General features: G+C 42.1%; 1 long non-coding RNA gene across 1 annotated transcript in view; it reads right to left on the bottom strand.

Moving 5' to 3' along the window:
- LOC121106072 overlaps nucleotides 1-11,098 on the bottom strand; it is a 35,757-nt gene extending 24,659 nt beyond the window's left edge. Inside the window, exon 1 of the long non-coding RNA XR_005838797.1 lies at nucleotides 10,880-11,098. This is a non-coding gene — a long non-coding RNA (uncharacterized LOC121106072). The remainder of the gene's footprint in view (nucleotides 1-10,879) is intronic.
- Nucleotides 11,099-16,842: the final 5,744 nt, after the last annotated feature.

Consider the following 16,842-nt stretch of genomic DNA (forward strand, 5'->3'; position numbering starts at 1 on the left):
TTACCTCTCTGTTTGCTGCTGAAGAGTTCTCCAGAATGTTCTTCTTAGGATTAGCTGTGGGCCAGTGTCTGTCCAATTTTAGGTTCACGACACCACCCCGAGGAAGTGGTTACCTGTCTATTTCAAGCTTGCCAAGCCCTGTACTTTGGTGAAGAAATGCATGGCTTCTACCCAAAGATGAATTCTTTCTTTTCTCTAGGCCTCTATTCTTTTGGGTAGTGTCACATGGATCAGCCCCTGGGCTGCCCACTCCACTCTTGGTTCTGTCATTGCTGCAGTAATGCCATGCCTTCAACTAACTGAAGGTCTCTCACTGCAGCACTTTGCCCAGTGACTATGCTTGCTGACACACGGGGAACATAGTCATCTCTGCTCTCTTCCGGGTACCCCCTGAGAGATGAGCTTGCTTGAGATCAGTCATCTCTGTCCAGCACATAGCTTGGATTTGGGCCAGAAACATTTTTATTGCTTCAACCGAGAAGGAAGGGAATGAAGAAAGAGCAGGGAACAGAGCTAGAACCAGAGGAACGGGTGCACAGGGCAACCCAGGTACAACAGTGAAGGCCTAGGATGCTTAGTAGGAGTCAGACCCCCTCTTTCTCTCTAGGGCCTCTTTCTTCTTCTCTCCCAAACTGCATTTCTGACATTCTTCATTCACCTCAAACCCGTCGGAGAGACCACTCTTTCTATCATTCTAAAGTCTGACCTGCTGTCTAAGATCTGAATTTTATAAGTTCATCTCTTTTCAGCAATGGATCATCTGCAGTGAAATGATGCCAACTGCCCAGTGATTTCCAGCTGGCGATCACTGACTGGGCCCCGGGACCCACACCCTGGCAAGCAGGTCAATGTCTTAATTCCCTTTTTCTTGTTTCAGATAACATTTGAGTAACCTGGAACTATTATTTTCCCCCTTTTCATTCAGAATTGGGCATTTTAGTGTAAACAGCTCTACTCCTTTCAGCCAGAATGAGAAAAATCCTATGGCTCTGAAGCTCAGATTTGGTGCTAAATTAATATGCCAAGGTGTTTTGTTTTGTTTTGTTTTGTTTTGTTTTGTTTTGTTTATAATGGACAACATGATTCTGGGAAAAGATCATGGTATTCTCAGTCTCTGCGCTGTCCAGTACAGTAGCAGTTAGCCTCCTGTTTTAATTTAAATTTAAATTAATTAAAATTAAAAAAATTAAAATCCAGTTCCTCAGTCACTCTAGCCACATATCAAGTACTCAGTGGCCACAGGTGGCTAGCAGCTCCCTTGTTGAACAAGCAACATTGAATATTTCCAACTTTGCAGAAAGTTCTACTGGATTGGTTCTAAATAACCACTGTTTCAATTATTCCCTTGCTGGCCTTTGCTTGTGAAATGTAACTGTTTCTTTGCCCTATGGCCCTTGCCACACACTTGGATTTGGTCTAAGAAGATCAGTGGTTATAGGAAATGTTTCATTTGTATTACTGTCTTAATTGCTATTATTAGGTTGATTCACAGTAATATACCTGCCAGGTTTGTGACTGATTCACTTATTTATTATTTCACATGCATAATTTGCTTGTCTGATTAATGGAATTTATTTCTAACCTGTATTCTGCTTCACCGTTCTTGATATTCATTAATTTATTCTTCATTCATTCACTGGATATTTGCAGAGGGTGTGTCCTCCATGCTTAAAGAGTGTGGTGTATCAAGTACAGACAATATAACATTACAGTTAAGATCTGGGGCTCTCGTGTCCATCCACTGTCTAATGCCATCCCTCATTTTCCCATAAAGATAATAAACATGTGGACCTTATGGAGTTAAGAAAATGAAATAGTCAAAAACATGTACTGTTATTAACACAGAGACTATCATACAGTAAATGGTCAAAAATGTTATTTTAATAATCTACCTATTTATTTTTTTTCATGGTTATTTTCTTTTTCTTTGTCATTTCTTTTTTTTTAATTTTTATTATGTTATGTTATTTACTTTCATTATTGTTATTAAGAGGTGACATTTAAGGTTCAAAAATATGAAAGAATCCCAGTCTGACCTTATTCTCAGTGTTGTCTTGTCTTTTCTGAACAATCATTCTGCAAAGGAAATGAAGAGGCAGGACTGGGATTGTGGTTAGTGTGAATGTGTTGCTGCAGTATGGTGAAATTTCCTGTTCTTTGTTCCACGGCTTTCCCTCCATAAATAAAAACTATGAATAAGCTGAATAGTAGCAAGCAAATAAGAAATTAGATTCTGAAAATGCTTGCTCTTCTTTTATAAAAGAATGGAGCCCATGCTAGAACAACATTCCAAGATGAAGATAATTGAGTGTGCCTTGCTCTGTCAGTCTCATTCCTTACTTTTTAAAAAAAGAATTTATTTATTTACTTATTGAGAGAGAGAGCATGTGAGCAGAGAGAGGGGCAGAGGTAGAGGGAGAGAAAGAATCTCAAGCCGACTCCATGCTGAGCACAGAGCCCTATGTGGGGCTCGATCCCAGGACCCTGAGATCATGATCTGAGGAGAAATCAAGCACTGGAAACTTAAGTGAATGAGCCACTCAGACTCCCCTCATTCCCTACTTTTTAAAGTGATTTCATTGTAACAAGAATAAAATTTATGATGAAAAATAACACCACCTTTATTAATTGGGAGTACTTGAATTTAGGAGAAATTCTTTCAAAGAATTCAAAGCACTTAAAGAACTAGCTTCTGTCTGAAGCCTATAGATATATGTGGCAGGAAGTTAGTTAATAGGGTGGGTTCACATTTAAGGAACTCTTGGGTGCACCAAGATTACCTTCACTTCATCTCTACCTGTTCTTGCCCCTACCCCCTGCAGTGTGAGCCATCTGAGCCACCCATATTCATGAAATTACTCTTTGGACCTTCCCACGCACCTCACAGGTTAACCTTCCTGCTTCCTTTGGCACTGCTAACCACCTCACTCCTTAAAACGTATCCCCAGTATTCACAGCTTTGTTTCTGAGCCTGGCCCTCAGAAGTCTCTAAATTGGAGTATATAGGAATGTAGTCTTTTTAAATTTAATAGTATTTCTGACAAGGACCTTGCTAATATGCTGTTCACATTTTTTGGATGTTGCGAAGTTGAGAAAGTTAGCTAAAGTGATTGATTACACAATGAGGACAACAAGAAATCAACAGATCGGAACAATGAACCAATTGCAAAATCTTCATCTTTGGTGCCTCGAAAACAAAGTCCAGATTGAGGATGGAGAAAAAAAGAAGTGGGTTAAGAGCAATGTAAGATGGTTGTAAGTTTATTAAGGAAAATTACATTAAGTGAAGTTGGGGGTATATTAAGAGAAGTTTGAGATATCGATAGAACAAGAGAATCTAGCTCTTTTCATTGATGATTGAGAAAATGATTAAATCAACAGTCATGAACCATCTAGGGGAGTGTGTGTCTGGCACACACTGTGCTCAATGTCAGACAATTTTCTTCTTTTCCTTCCTGGTTAGGCTAGAGCTCTAGCTCTAGTCTCTTTGTGGACTCTTCTGGGGTGTATGTGTACTTTACAACGGGCATTGACATGAAGAGCTCTCAGAGGGAGGAGGGTGGAGTTAGAAATTCATATGATGTGATGGATGGAGGCACCATGTCTGTCCTCAAATGTGTGAGAACTGTCAAAGGACCATCTGATTTAGTGCCTTCTCAGAATGGGAAGGACTGCTGTTCATCTTGGAAGGGCCAGCTTACAGCTGTGCTACCACTGAGCTGTAATATTAGCGTTAAAATGAGTGGCCTTTGGGCTGTCTTCCACCCCTGGCATGTCCTGATCTTTTCAGTAAGTGTAGACCTCAATTTCCATGAGAAGTGGAGGTTATAACTTTCTTTTGCACCCTGAATCCCACATTTAACACAGCACTTGGCACATAGTTCACACTCAAAGAGTGGCATGTTGAGATGAAGACTATTTCTCTCCATAAATGTGCGTGTTCCCTATGGTTAAGCCCCGGCCCATCTCTCACTGCTCTTTCCCTCTGATATTTCTTTTTTTTCTTTTTTTTTTTAGGTGTATTTATTTATTTGAGAGGGAGATAGAGGGAGAGAAAGCACACACGTGGGTGGGCAAGGGGAGGGGCAAAGGGAGAGGGAGGGAGAGTCTCAAGGAGACTCCCCACTGAGTGCAGATCCCAATGTGGGGCTCGATCCCAGGACCCTGAGATCATGACCTGAGCTAAACTTAAGAGTCAGACACTTAAGCCACCCAGGTGCCCCTCCCTCTGATATTTAATTCATTCGTGGTCTCAACCTTCACTTCTCTATGGAGAAAGTGCCTAAAGGTCTGATACTCCTTGCCAGACCCATATTTCTAATTCCCTGCTGGATATTTCCAATTGGAAATCTCACTGTGTCTTCAATCGCTAAATTACTAAGTTCAAGCTCCTCATCTTACCCTCCAGACAAGCCTTCCCTCTGATTTCCCCGTTTCAGTGCTGATTCAACCATTTATTCAATCACCCAGCTTCTCAATAATGATGCAGAAGCACTTGGGATTGTGAATGAGAGATACATAGTGTAGCTTGTTATCAGCCGAAATGGGGCCAGTCAAAGCTAGTCAGTGAGACTTGTGTAGACCCAAGGCATAGGCCTAGTGTATGAGCCAACTGCTGGGGAAGTTGACATGACCTGACCTGACATGACATGGAGAAGACATGACCATCAGTTGGCCTGTGAGTTGGATGCCAGCAATTAAGGCTCCTCACCCTCTCTCCTGTCCTTGAAATGTGCATTTTGCTTGCCTTTTCCATTCCCAGAAACTACCCCAAGGACATAACCTTGAGATAGTGATGTAGTGTTGAGACCATCTAGATGCTATATACACATGACTGAACCCAGTCAAGGCCTCTATGCAAACTTTTCACATTTGGTGAGCTGGTGCAGAGATCTACTCATCTTGCAGCCACCCAAGACAAGCCTCATACATAAGTTCCCTTGCTTATTAAGCCTTCCACCTACCAACCTGGAATGGCCAGCCTCTTTCTTTGGTTTCCCCCTGTCCTCCCTGCACTGAACATTTCTTCAGATTTCACCTAGGAAGCTCCTAAGGAAGTTGTGAACTAACACCATCACAGGCAAAGGAGAAGCTCATTTTGGTCAAATATGAATTTTCTATGTCAACTTAATGAATAAATTCATGATTATCACCTTCTCCTCATTAATAATAAAGAAATGAGATAAAGAAATATAAGCTAGTTCCATCAGTGAACTGGAGACCTAGGAGAGCTAATGGTCAGCTACAGTCTGAATCCAAATGGCTGAGGACCAGGAAAGCCGATGGCAGATGTTCCAATCTTCAGGCAAAAGACAGATGTTGCAGCTTAAAGGCAGTTAGGTAGGAGGAATTCCCTCCTACTCAGGGGAGACCAGTCCTTTTGTTCTATCCAGGCCTTCAACAGATTGGATAAGGCTCACTCACACTGCAGAGGGCAATCTGTTTTATTTAGTCTCCAAATTCAAATGTTAATCTCATCCAGAAACACCCTCACTGGCATACCCAAAATAATGCTTGACCAAATACCTGGGCAACCTGTGACCCAGTCAAGTGGACACATAAAAGTAACCATCACACCTTCTCTGAGTGACATTTAACCCCTGTTCATATTTCAGCAATGAAGAAGGGTTCTTTGTTCCATGGGGTACCCATTCCATTGTAGGGTAGCACCCTATTTAAAAGGATATTTAGCTTTTCTATCATATCTATCCTAGGGAAATGACCTCACCTCCGTAGCTTCATTGGTCCAATGAGGCAATTGGATGATACCGAAGCTCTGTCTTTGCCTATCCATCCAGGAATCCTCTCTTTCTGCCCTGCTCCCCCTTCCACGTGGCAACCCTCCAAATCCCTGCAGGCAGCACTCAGATCTCCCCTTAGTTCCTTTACCAGCTTTCCTACAGCTCCTTGGTATCTCTGAGAGTTTTGTAAAGCATTCCCTTCACAGCACCATCATAAAATATCTAGCTGGGGCTGACTTGAGGGGGAGGCAGCTCATTAGGCTCCAGGGGAGGGCAGAGGCTGCGCCCTACCTTCGGATGTCTTTGTACCACCTCTTGCCTCCCGGAAGGCAGGGCAAGGGAGTCCCCAGCAGGGCTGCTCCCACTTCACTGCAGAGAGAATGCACAGCCAGTCAAAGAAAAAAAAGACGAACTGGTGGCTTCAAAGAGGAGAAAATAAGTATCTTGTTACAAAACAGACAACCAGGCCTGGGATGTATTGCTGAGCCCAGAACAAAGAAACCAGAGAAGCACCAACATTTTCCTTGGAGAGGACTCTCTCTCAGCCTTACCACCCTCTCCCTATAGAGTGAGGTCCCATTAAAGCCTTGCTCTTGACTGCTTATGCTCTTCTGCCTGAGTTTTCCAAATAAGGATGTGCAATAACTCTCCATCCTAGAATCATGATCTCTGAAGACTCCAGTAAGAGATTGGCTTTAATTTTGGTCATCACGAACCTCTGGATTAGTAAACTGTTAGCTGGACAGCCCCTTTGGCAGAATGACTTAGAGGATATTTGACTTAGAGGACTATAGAGGATATTTCCCATCTAAAATTCTCAAATATACAGCCTATAATTACATTTCATTGTTTGGTTCTTAAAGATTTTTTTTTTTTTTTCAGTTTTCTAAGGGACCTTTTGAAAAATATCTCTTAAAGGGATCAGACTGTAAGCCATTGTCAGTGAACTCCTTAATTATCAGTGTGTGTCTTTCCTAGGGGTTAGCTGGTACTCAGCTTGGTGGTATTACATTTGTGTTGGGCTGCACATACAGAAGACAATTACCTACTCTTGGTGTGTATTGTTTCCCTGAAAGACAGCATTTCCTGATTTTCCAATCACTTAAGGACAATTGGAACTCCCAAAGGTCAGTTGTTTGCAAACCTGTTCAATTGGTATAGACAGGACCCATATTGGATGCTCTGTAGAAGTTAGGGACCATACGTCTACTCTCCTGAGTCTTCAACCCCAAGAATTTGTTGGTACACATTTATTAAATTAAGCAGAATCAGTATATGAACCTGGATTTCTCTGTTCCTATCTTAGCCAGGGGTACGATTCAGCATGACCTATGTTCCTTTCAGTAGCTCATTTAGTATTTACTTGCCTGCAACATACAGGTACTGGACTTGGAGAATTTAAGGAGTCAAAACAAGTAAGAGGTAATCAGGACACTGAGTGAGAAGAGCTGTGTTAGGGGAGGTGTGGGCAGGGCTGACTCCTAACACCTCGTCAAGGTCAAAGCCAGTATGGTTGTTTACAGGTAAGGTTTATTCTGATTGGTCAGCAGAGGAGAATGCAAACTGGCTAGTGGGGAGGGGCAGCTGATAAGATCTGGAGGAGCCATTAGCACCTGTGGGCCAAGAGGAGTAATGAACCCAAACTTTTAGCATTTGATTTAAAGCTATGCAACCCTGCCACTAGCACCTTTTGGCTGACTCTCTGACATCTTACACACTGGGCCCATCCCCACCTTCTTGTTCCTGCCACTGCTGGCCTCCTCTCCAGGCTCTCCAAGCTTGTCCTCCCCACCCCCAATCTGTCCCAGCTCTTCCTGCCCAGCAGCCATCCATAACCATTCATATCTGGTATAGCATCCTTTGTCCTCAGAGCAAATTTCAGAAGCCTGCAGCTTCTTGGCAAACTTACACTCCAGTTGGAGGGAGGTACAGAGAAAGGTCCCTGGAGTGGGGTGGGGGAGTGGGGGGGGGAGATTTTGAATTGTAACCCCATCTGTCAGAACTGTGCAAACTTGGGGAAATCATACAACATCTTTGTAAAACGAGGATAATAATGTCTGTCTTGAAAAGGGTTGAATGAGATGATGGTGTAAGTTTGTAAGTAATAAAAATCTTACTGAAATGTAAGGGTCTCACCTCAGCCCTTAGGAGGACTGTGTGGCCTGAAGCTCCACCCCTGTGCACTGGTCCTATTTCAGTTCTGTTCCTCATCAAATGACTGAAAGGTTTTGAAATGGCCAAACTCTGCCTATTGGCTGTTTGCCCAGGGATGATCCCCAGCTACCCTTTGAATCATCCTGGCTTACTCCTACTTATTGCCCAAGACTTAACAGGAGCACTAACTTCTCTTGCAAGCACTTCCTGGTATTTCCCTCTCCCTTTGCCTAATTCAAGACTGAATCCCATGCTCCTCCTGGGCATACTGATGGCACCCAGAGCGTGCCTCTATTAAAGCACACGTGTAGCACTGATTTTCTGAGCTGTTCCCCTCTATGAATTCTGTGATGGTGGAGGCCACATCTTTCACTTCTAGATCTTCAGTACACAGTAGGTCTTCAATAAATATTTCTGGAGCAAATAAATGAATGGAATTCCGGTTCATCTCTAATGCGTGCATTTCCTGCTTCCTTTGAAGACACTGTCAACATAAAATGATCGCAGGGGGGCGCCTGGGTGGCACAGCGGTTAAGCATCTGCCTTCGGCTCAGGGCGTGATCCCGGCGTTCTGGGATCGAGTCCCACATCAGGCTCCTCCGCTATGAGCCTGCTTCTTCCTCTCCCACTCCCCCTGCTTGTGTTCCCTCTCTCGCTGGCTGTCTCTATCTCTGTCGGATAAATAAATAAAATCTTTTAAAAAAATAAAATAAAATAAAATAAAATGATCGCAGGAATTCCATTCCCCAAGGTAGAACTACATATCTTTATGGTAGACGCTGGCCTGGTGATGGCTCCTGTACAATAAGATGCAGGGAAGGAAGCCCAGGCATGGGTGGTTTCCCTTACACACTCCTTTATTACAATATTGCTCTATTGAGTGCTTGGGTTCTGTGGCGATGCGGACAAATGTCATAACCAAAACTCATAAAAAATCGGTGCTATGTTACCTTAAAGGATTCACTTTCGAATGGTTGGCCAGTAGAGATCTCACAGGATGTGTATATGACGTAATATTTGAATGCCTTGTCTTTGGAGTCCAACAGACACGAACTCAAACCTTAGCTGTTTCTCATCAACTACATGGTCTTAGGCAACTTTCTCAAACTTGCCGGGCCTCATTTTCTTCATCTTTATAGGCTCTGTATGCCTCACACATTTGTGCTGAGGGTTCAAAGAGGTAATCCACATCAGCAATTAGCACAGTCTCTGGCTACCTAGGAAGTGCCCAGTATCTGCCACTTCTTGCTTTGGTGTCATTATTTTCAACATCGGGAAGTCACCCCTTTCATTCTCTTGTCAGCTGTCCCTGAACATCTCTCCAGTTCTATGAATGTCAAGGGCAGCATACTCCATAAGACTTTTAGTGTCTCTGATAGCATTTGTAGATTTGTGTTTGTCTGTGGATAGAGTTATTTAAAAAAAAAAAAAATGAGATTCTTTGCCCCTCATCAAACCAATAATGTTTCTACAAGTATTCAATCACATCTCAGTGTCTCATGAACAAAACAATTTCAAACATTTATTCTTTTCCTCTCTTCAGGGTCCAGCCACCTAACTGATGCCTCTTTCCCTCCATAGCAACATGTACTCTGCAGGAGAACCATGCTCTACTGTCTAGGTAGTTGCTATGCATATCTCTTGCCTTTCTGATCAGGTCTGTTTCCATGGAAACAGAAAAATTTACTCCCTTTTCCTGATTTCCTACTATTGCAGGACATGTGGGTCAGGGGAAGGAATTCCTATTTCATTTTTTCTTGATATGATTAGATAGCCAGGCTATGGTGCATTACCAAAGTTAAGTGGCTCTCCTGCATCTATCTCCAAAACAAACCCGTTCACAGATGTGGACCTCATCTTGCTCTCTCAACATCAGCCATAAAACCAACTATATACCCTACAGGTGCTCAGAAATGTACAGGTGAGTTAATGAATGAGTGAATGAATATACAATTAAGAAAGCCAGTTATGTGAGTTGTACTAACCATGAGTTGCGCTAGTGCTGGACATCAGGCGAAAAACCCTGAAGCTTCTCTGGAAAAATCTCTTTTTCATTCTATGTCATACCATGGAGAAGAAGAGAACGAGAAAGAAGGACTTAGGTAATTAAACAGTTTATATAATTCCATTTAGATGTGTGTTTTGCTTTACAGTTTTTGAGGTATCTTTACGTTCATTTAACACTCTATATTTTTATTAAACAACTACATAGAGTTTGTAGCAGTGTGGCTACAAACTGAATAGGGCACAGTTCCCGCCCTAGTTCACAGTAATCCTGAACAATATAAAGGGCCTATATTTGGATTATGCTCTGTGTAACGATGAGCAGACTGAAAGTTGCTCAGAATGGAAGACTACTTGTCCAAGAGCACAGAGCTGGTCAGTATGGGCACTGGGACTGGAATCCAAGCTTGCATTCCTACCTATACCAAGCTAACCTCCTTTATGCCTCAGTCAGATCAGGCAATGTTCAAGCTACTTGTGAACTGTAATAAATGTCACAAGATATGTATATGGGGCAAGAAGACTTTGTGTATATTCAGCAACTCAAATACTGTGAACTTTGTTTTTCTAATACGGTTTACTGCCCAGACTCTAGAAAGGGAGCATTAGATGACATTTCTAATCCGTATCTACACAATCAAGAATGAACAGCATTCCTCCCAGGATGCAAATAAACATTACACCAAGCTTCTTGTACATGGTTACTAACTATTTGGCTATCACATAATTATGCAAACCAATTTCAATACTAATATTTAGACTTGAACTATGAACCCTACTCAAATTAAAAAGCAACACTTCGCTGCATCCTGAACCGATAGCAAATACTGATTACTACACCAGAATGAGAAGTTAAATTCCACCGAACCGCCAGTGAGTCATTTTAAACAGGAGTTAAATTGGAAAATACTGGACTTGAAAATCAAAATAGTGTTCAGAACGAAATATCAGACAATCCAACATTATACTCAGGTACTGACCCTGTAACTGAAGAAGCAGTCAACAGAAGGAGGACGGGCGCCTGCTCACGTGCCAGTAAGTACTGGTCAACCCTGCAGCCAAGTTCAGCAAAGCCAACAAACTTGATGTTGTTATTTGGAAACTAATATGGGTTGAAAATTTTTAAATAAAAAGCAGGACACTCATTATTCAATGGGAGCCATTTTGTAAAGAACAGCTGCAAAAGCAAATTTCACGTCTCCCTCTGTTGCAATCCCAAGTAACTGAGAGTACTGCTCTGCCACTTCTATTTTTGTAATGTCACACGCCCACAGAGAGTTCACAGGCACGCTAGCTGCAGGAAAGATTGGTTCTCCCTTTTGTACCACTACCCTCGAGAGGCAGGCAGGGAATTGCTGCTAAGGAAAGCTAATAAACGTACTAACCAGAAAAAAGAACCAGAGGCAATCAATAGATCGATCAGTCAGGTTACTGCATTCATTTCACTTGTGTCAGAACTCGAACTGTTTGTTGAGGACATAGTGGGGAGACTTAGGAATTGGAACAGGAAACAAGTGGAATTTGAGATGGAGGTAGGACTGAGTGGGGTTAAGGGAGTGACCTGCTGTATTAGTTGGCAAAATCCTTCCGGTTGTTTCCTTTCTTTCATTTCCAACAGGCTTGCTACCGATCCAGTGAAACTGCTTTTTCCAGGATCCCAACTTGAAAAGTGAAATTTCCCAATTAGAAATTGGTTGAGCCTACAGCGTGTATATATTTGATTCTTCACTCAGGCGTACAGTGTGGCCCCTCTATACTTGTGCCCAGACTAGTTCTAAGCAGTGGGAAAATGACTAAGCATTTAAATAAGATAGACACAACCCCTCCTCTTGTAGGCCTTACATCACAGAAAGCCAATAGAAGCTAAAGCTTGTAACAACCACTTAGGTCTAAGCTCAGAACTGGAACGCTTCTGATGCATTCCACAGGGTAAAACGACTCACAAGATCGGCCCAGATTCAAAGAGTAGGGAAATAGTGCTTCTGTCTTGATGAGAGAAGCTGCAAAGTCATGTTGCAAAGGAGATACGGTGAAGAAAAAATTGCAGCCATTTTTGCCATGAATCTACCAGAGTCAGACACCCCCCCGCCCCCACAAACAGAAGCAGATCATGAGATAAGGAATTGACTGCAAGCAGTTGATTCAAGAGGTGATTCTAAGGAGCATCAGGAAAGGAGTAGAGAAGTAAGACAGAGTAGGGAGGAGAGTCTCTGAAGGGTTTGCTCATAAGAAGTTTCTCACTGCAGAAAACTGAGCTCAAACCCACTGGAAGCCTGGGAACCTGTACAGAACCTGTGTCAGAGTCACTTCATCAGAGGGGAGGGAAGATAGGGCATGTATGCACCAGCTCTCATATCATTGGCCTGAGGGCTGTTCCTGGAGATATTGACACCTTGGAACTTCTAGCCTACCTCTAGCTAGCCAAGCTTGCTTCTTTGAGAGAGAATCCTGTGTGGTTACAGCAAAGGACCTCTGTGTACAAGTGAATGGTGAGTACCAGGGGACAGAAGCCAAGCACCGATGGGGAAGTGTGAATGGAGAAATGACCATAGGATTTGGCCATCTGATGGTTGGTGGGATCTGGACATGAGCAGTTTCATGGGAGTGGTGGAAACAGACGCTTGTTTGAATTGGGATCAAGAGAGAAGAGGGGTAGAAAGAAAGGGTGAGAATCTATTTAGCAGACTTTCACTGACATATAGTAGGACAATGAATGGGGTACAAACTGCAGGGGGCAGTAAGACCAAGGGAGGGTTTATTTTTTTATTGAGGGATTTATTGTAGGCCAATTGTATGCATATGGAACGATTCAGTAGAGAAAAATAATGAGATAATACTTGACAGAGATTGGTTATCTGTGAGATTCTGCTTGCTTTCTTGGGATCCCACCTCTGCTAATGTTAAAAATCCCAGATTAGCCTGGGAGTACATAAGGAGAAGGTCAGACCAGGGCATTGATGGAAAGGAGGTCTCCTTGAAGAAAGACCCTGCAACATGACAGTAAGAATCAGTGGCTGTTATTTTAATCCTTCCCTAAAGGACTGATGCTGTTTAGCAGAATAAATATAAAATGGGGAAAGGTGAAAGCCCAGATCTTCTGACAACTTCAGATTAAGATCTGAGCTGACATGGGTGCCATGAAACCACAAACACCACTATGATACCCTGTTATAGTTGGGATTCATGGATGCCAGGAGATTAACGGAGTCCTGGTTAAAGTCCATCTCACAGTGAGTTCAGTGGGTCTATGGATCCACCTATGGTCATTTCTTTGGTTCCTAATTGCATAATAGGGATGGGTATACATAGCATCTGGCAGAACCCTCATATTGGTTTCCTGACCTGTAGAGTAAGAGTCATAATAATAGCCAAGGCCAAACAGAAGACCCTTAAATTGCTTCCTCTTCCTCAACCAAGATAATAAGTCAGAAGTGATACTGCATCCTAAAGAGAATGTCTGATATTAGTGCCACTCTCAAAGATTTAAAAGAACGCAGAAGTGGTGGTTCTCATAATATCCCCATTTAATTCAACCATATGGCCCCTGCAAAAACCAGATGGATCATGGAGCTGATGGGGTGATATCATAAACTTAACCAAGTGATAGCCCCAAATACAATTGTTCTGGATGTGATATTTCTACTAGATTTAGAACTAGATCAGCATAGCCTCTTGTACTTTGTGTGTGGATACTAACTTGGCAAAAATCATTCTTTTCTATGTCTATCAAAAAAAATGGATCAAAGGCAGTTCCCAATAACCCTTGTAACAGATAATTTCATTCATTTACCATCTTTATTTCTTCTGAGCTGTGTACAATATAGTCCAACTAATTTTTGATGATCTGGACATTTCACAGAAAATTATGTTGGTCCGCTATATTGTTAGCATCATGTTAGTCAGACCTGGTAGCAGGAAATGGCAAGTGTTCCCTATGCTCGTGTAAGATGGTGCATTACTGGAAGATGGGGGAAATCCCACAAAGATTTAGTAAAGTTTGTAGGAGTTTTAAGGTCTGGAGATGCCAGGACATTCCTTTAAGTTAAAGGACAAGCTATTGCACTTTGCATTTCTTACCACTAAGAAAAAGGAACAGTGTTTGGTAAGCATCTTTGAAATTTGGAGATATCATATCATATGCTTAGAAATCCTGCTCTATCCTATTTATTGGGTGACTCAGACAGCTGCAAGTTTTGGGTGGATCTGGAGCAAGAAAGAGCTCTACAGCAGGTTTAGGCTGCAGTATGAGCATCCCTGGTACTTGGTTCATATGATCCATGGGCCTGATAGAGACAGAAATACCTATAGTAGAAGAGGACAGTGTGTGGAATCTCATGCAAACCTCAGTGGTAGAGACCCAGTGCAGAACCCAAGGGTTCTAGAGCAAGGTAATGCCATCTGTATTGAAGAACAATTCACTATCCAAAAAGCAGCTCTTGGCCTACTGGTGAGTCCAGATAGAGTTTGAATGCCTGACTATGGAGCAGCAAGATATTATCACATGACTGGAGCTACCCATCATGAATAGGACTTTACCAGAGCCAAGAAATTATAGGATTGGTGAGGCTCTGCAGTAATCTATCATTCAATGAAAATTGTACATTTGGGATTGAGCCTAAACAGGTCTGAAAAGCACAGGCAAGTTACATGAACACATCTAGACACTATTGCTACATATCTCCATTGCACAAATGCCTTTCCCTCACTTCACAACTATGTGAGCTAAAACATAGATTACTTACAAACTATAGCTCTGCTGAGGAGCTGTCTTGGTGTAGAGTGGAGAAGAGAAATACTTTCAGTGGACAGAGCACCATAAACACACTTGGACCTCACATTTGTGTAGAAAGCGAAGTAGGACTAGGTAAGGCTCCACATAGCTCCTTGGACTTTGATTAATGGACTGGCAGGGACAGAGGTCAAGATGTACAAGTTTGAAAGGTAAGAGGCAAGGAGTTGTGGAAAAGAACATATTAGAAGGACCTGTGGGAATGAACACAATGAGTCTTGGGGTCAATATCAGCAGCTCAGCCACTGCATCACCCCCAGGTAGCAAAGAAAGCATGAAAATGGACACATGAATGTAGGATATATCATTCCTACACTATGTCACATCACCTAGAAACTGCCAGGCATAAGCCTGGCACAGCTGAGACACTTCATAGGATTGGAATGGAGCATGGTCATTTGGGATACAATATATGCTTTGAACCATTATATGGCCATTGTAGGATACATTATCCATGATAGCTAGACTACATGAGCCTAGGAACCAACAGTAGGAAAGAATGAGTTCTCATATAATCACTCCTGGTAGCACACTTGGGGAAATGTGTGCTTCCTAACCCTATACTTTCAGACTCATTTTGATTAGAGGTTCTGGTTTCCATGGAAGGGAACCCAGAGTTTACAGCAAGACTTCCATCAAGCCCTTTAAATACAAAGCTATCATTTTGGACTCCTACTGCCCATGTAAAAGCAGGAAAAGAAAGGAATTATATTGGTGGATTAACCAACATTGATTGTCATCAAGACTTCTGGTTGCTTCTAGATAAAGAGGGTGGAGGGGGTATATCAAAAATTCAAGGATGACTTTTTTGTGCTTCTGTGCCTAGTGATAACCACAAATGGGCAGTTGTAGCAACCATGGCATGACTAAGGCACAATAATCAGTGGTTCAAACCTCTCAAGGGTAAATGTCTGGATTACCCATTGCATAAGCAAACTAAGCTAGCGGAAGTGTTGAATGAGGGTGAAGGAAATCTAAAGTGTACAGTAGAAGAGGGAAAGGAATATCTCTTATGTCCCTTAGGACAAGCTATAGCAGCAGAGACTTTGGCTTGTTCTACTAATCCTCCTGCTGAAACTTGTTTTGCTGTAGTTTAAAGGAAATATACCTTGAAGTATTAGTTCTACCTTGAAGATTTAGTTACCAGAATAAACTTAAATGGGCCAGAAGCTGATCACAGCAGTGCAAGGGTTGATGCTTCATCTAAGTACTGCTATTGACATTCACTGTTCCCTTACATACTGGAGACTTTGTGCTGAAGCACCTGCAGCCCTCTTCCTGAGCCCTCATTCTCTAGTCACAGAAGTTTGTCTGGTCTATGTTCAGGACCAGCCCGAAGTGCGAAAAAGTTAGTTTCCTCAAAAGGAGACCTCAGCTAATGTCAGTTGTGTGTTGGTTAAATAAATAACCAATTTAGCCCACCCTCAGATGGGACAAACTGAAGCAGATTTTATATAGTCTTCTGGAGGCCCTTCACTGGAGGCAAGTCCAAGGTGCTCACAGGCAAGCCTGCTCATTAATGTCACCCATATAGGCTTTCTTCCCTTCCTCAGTCCCAGTGTTTCCTTCTATTGTTACAGAAGTCCTAACATCTAAAGAGTTGGGCGTCTTGAGCAGACTGGGACAAAGCTTGTTTCCTTGACAATGAAAAAAAAAGCATTATTATAAATTTTAAAATATTATTCCCCCAAACAGGCTTTTAATTGAGAAAATGATGACATTAAGGTTTATGTTTTTAAAGTAAAATAATGACTTCTCCATGGAAAATAATCAAAGGAGGATCAATTGTAAACTACTGTAGTAGCCCAGGATGGTAACCTGGTCCAGGGTTTTAGCAGTAGGGATACATTTGCTTATCAGTTTCAGAAATGGGTCTGGGCTCTATTTGTCCTCTTGTAAACAGAAGCCTGAAAGTTTATTCTGATAAGATTGTCTCAGTGCTACAAGCTTGTGCTAAGGGAATTGGTTAAAACCAATTTGCCCAACCAGGGATGGATTTTAGAACACCGACCTCTTTAGAGCTACATTTCAACTAGTTGGATTAACATTTTATAGTACAGTAATACAAATATAAGATTATGTAAAGCCCGTGTTATCCAAACTGTTTCTTAAGTCTTTGAAATGTCGTTGCCATCATTACTATGATGGCGAGAG

Source organism: Ursus maritimus, unplaced genomic scaffold (assembly GCF_017311325.1).
Source record: "Ursus maritimus isolate PB19 unplaced genomic scaffold, ASM1731132v1 scaffold_30, whole genome shotgun sequence".
NCBI classification, from domain to species: domain Eukaryota; kingdom Metazoa; phylum Chordata; class Mammalia; order Carnivora; family Ursidae; genus Ursus; species Ursus maritimus.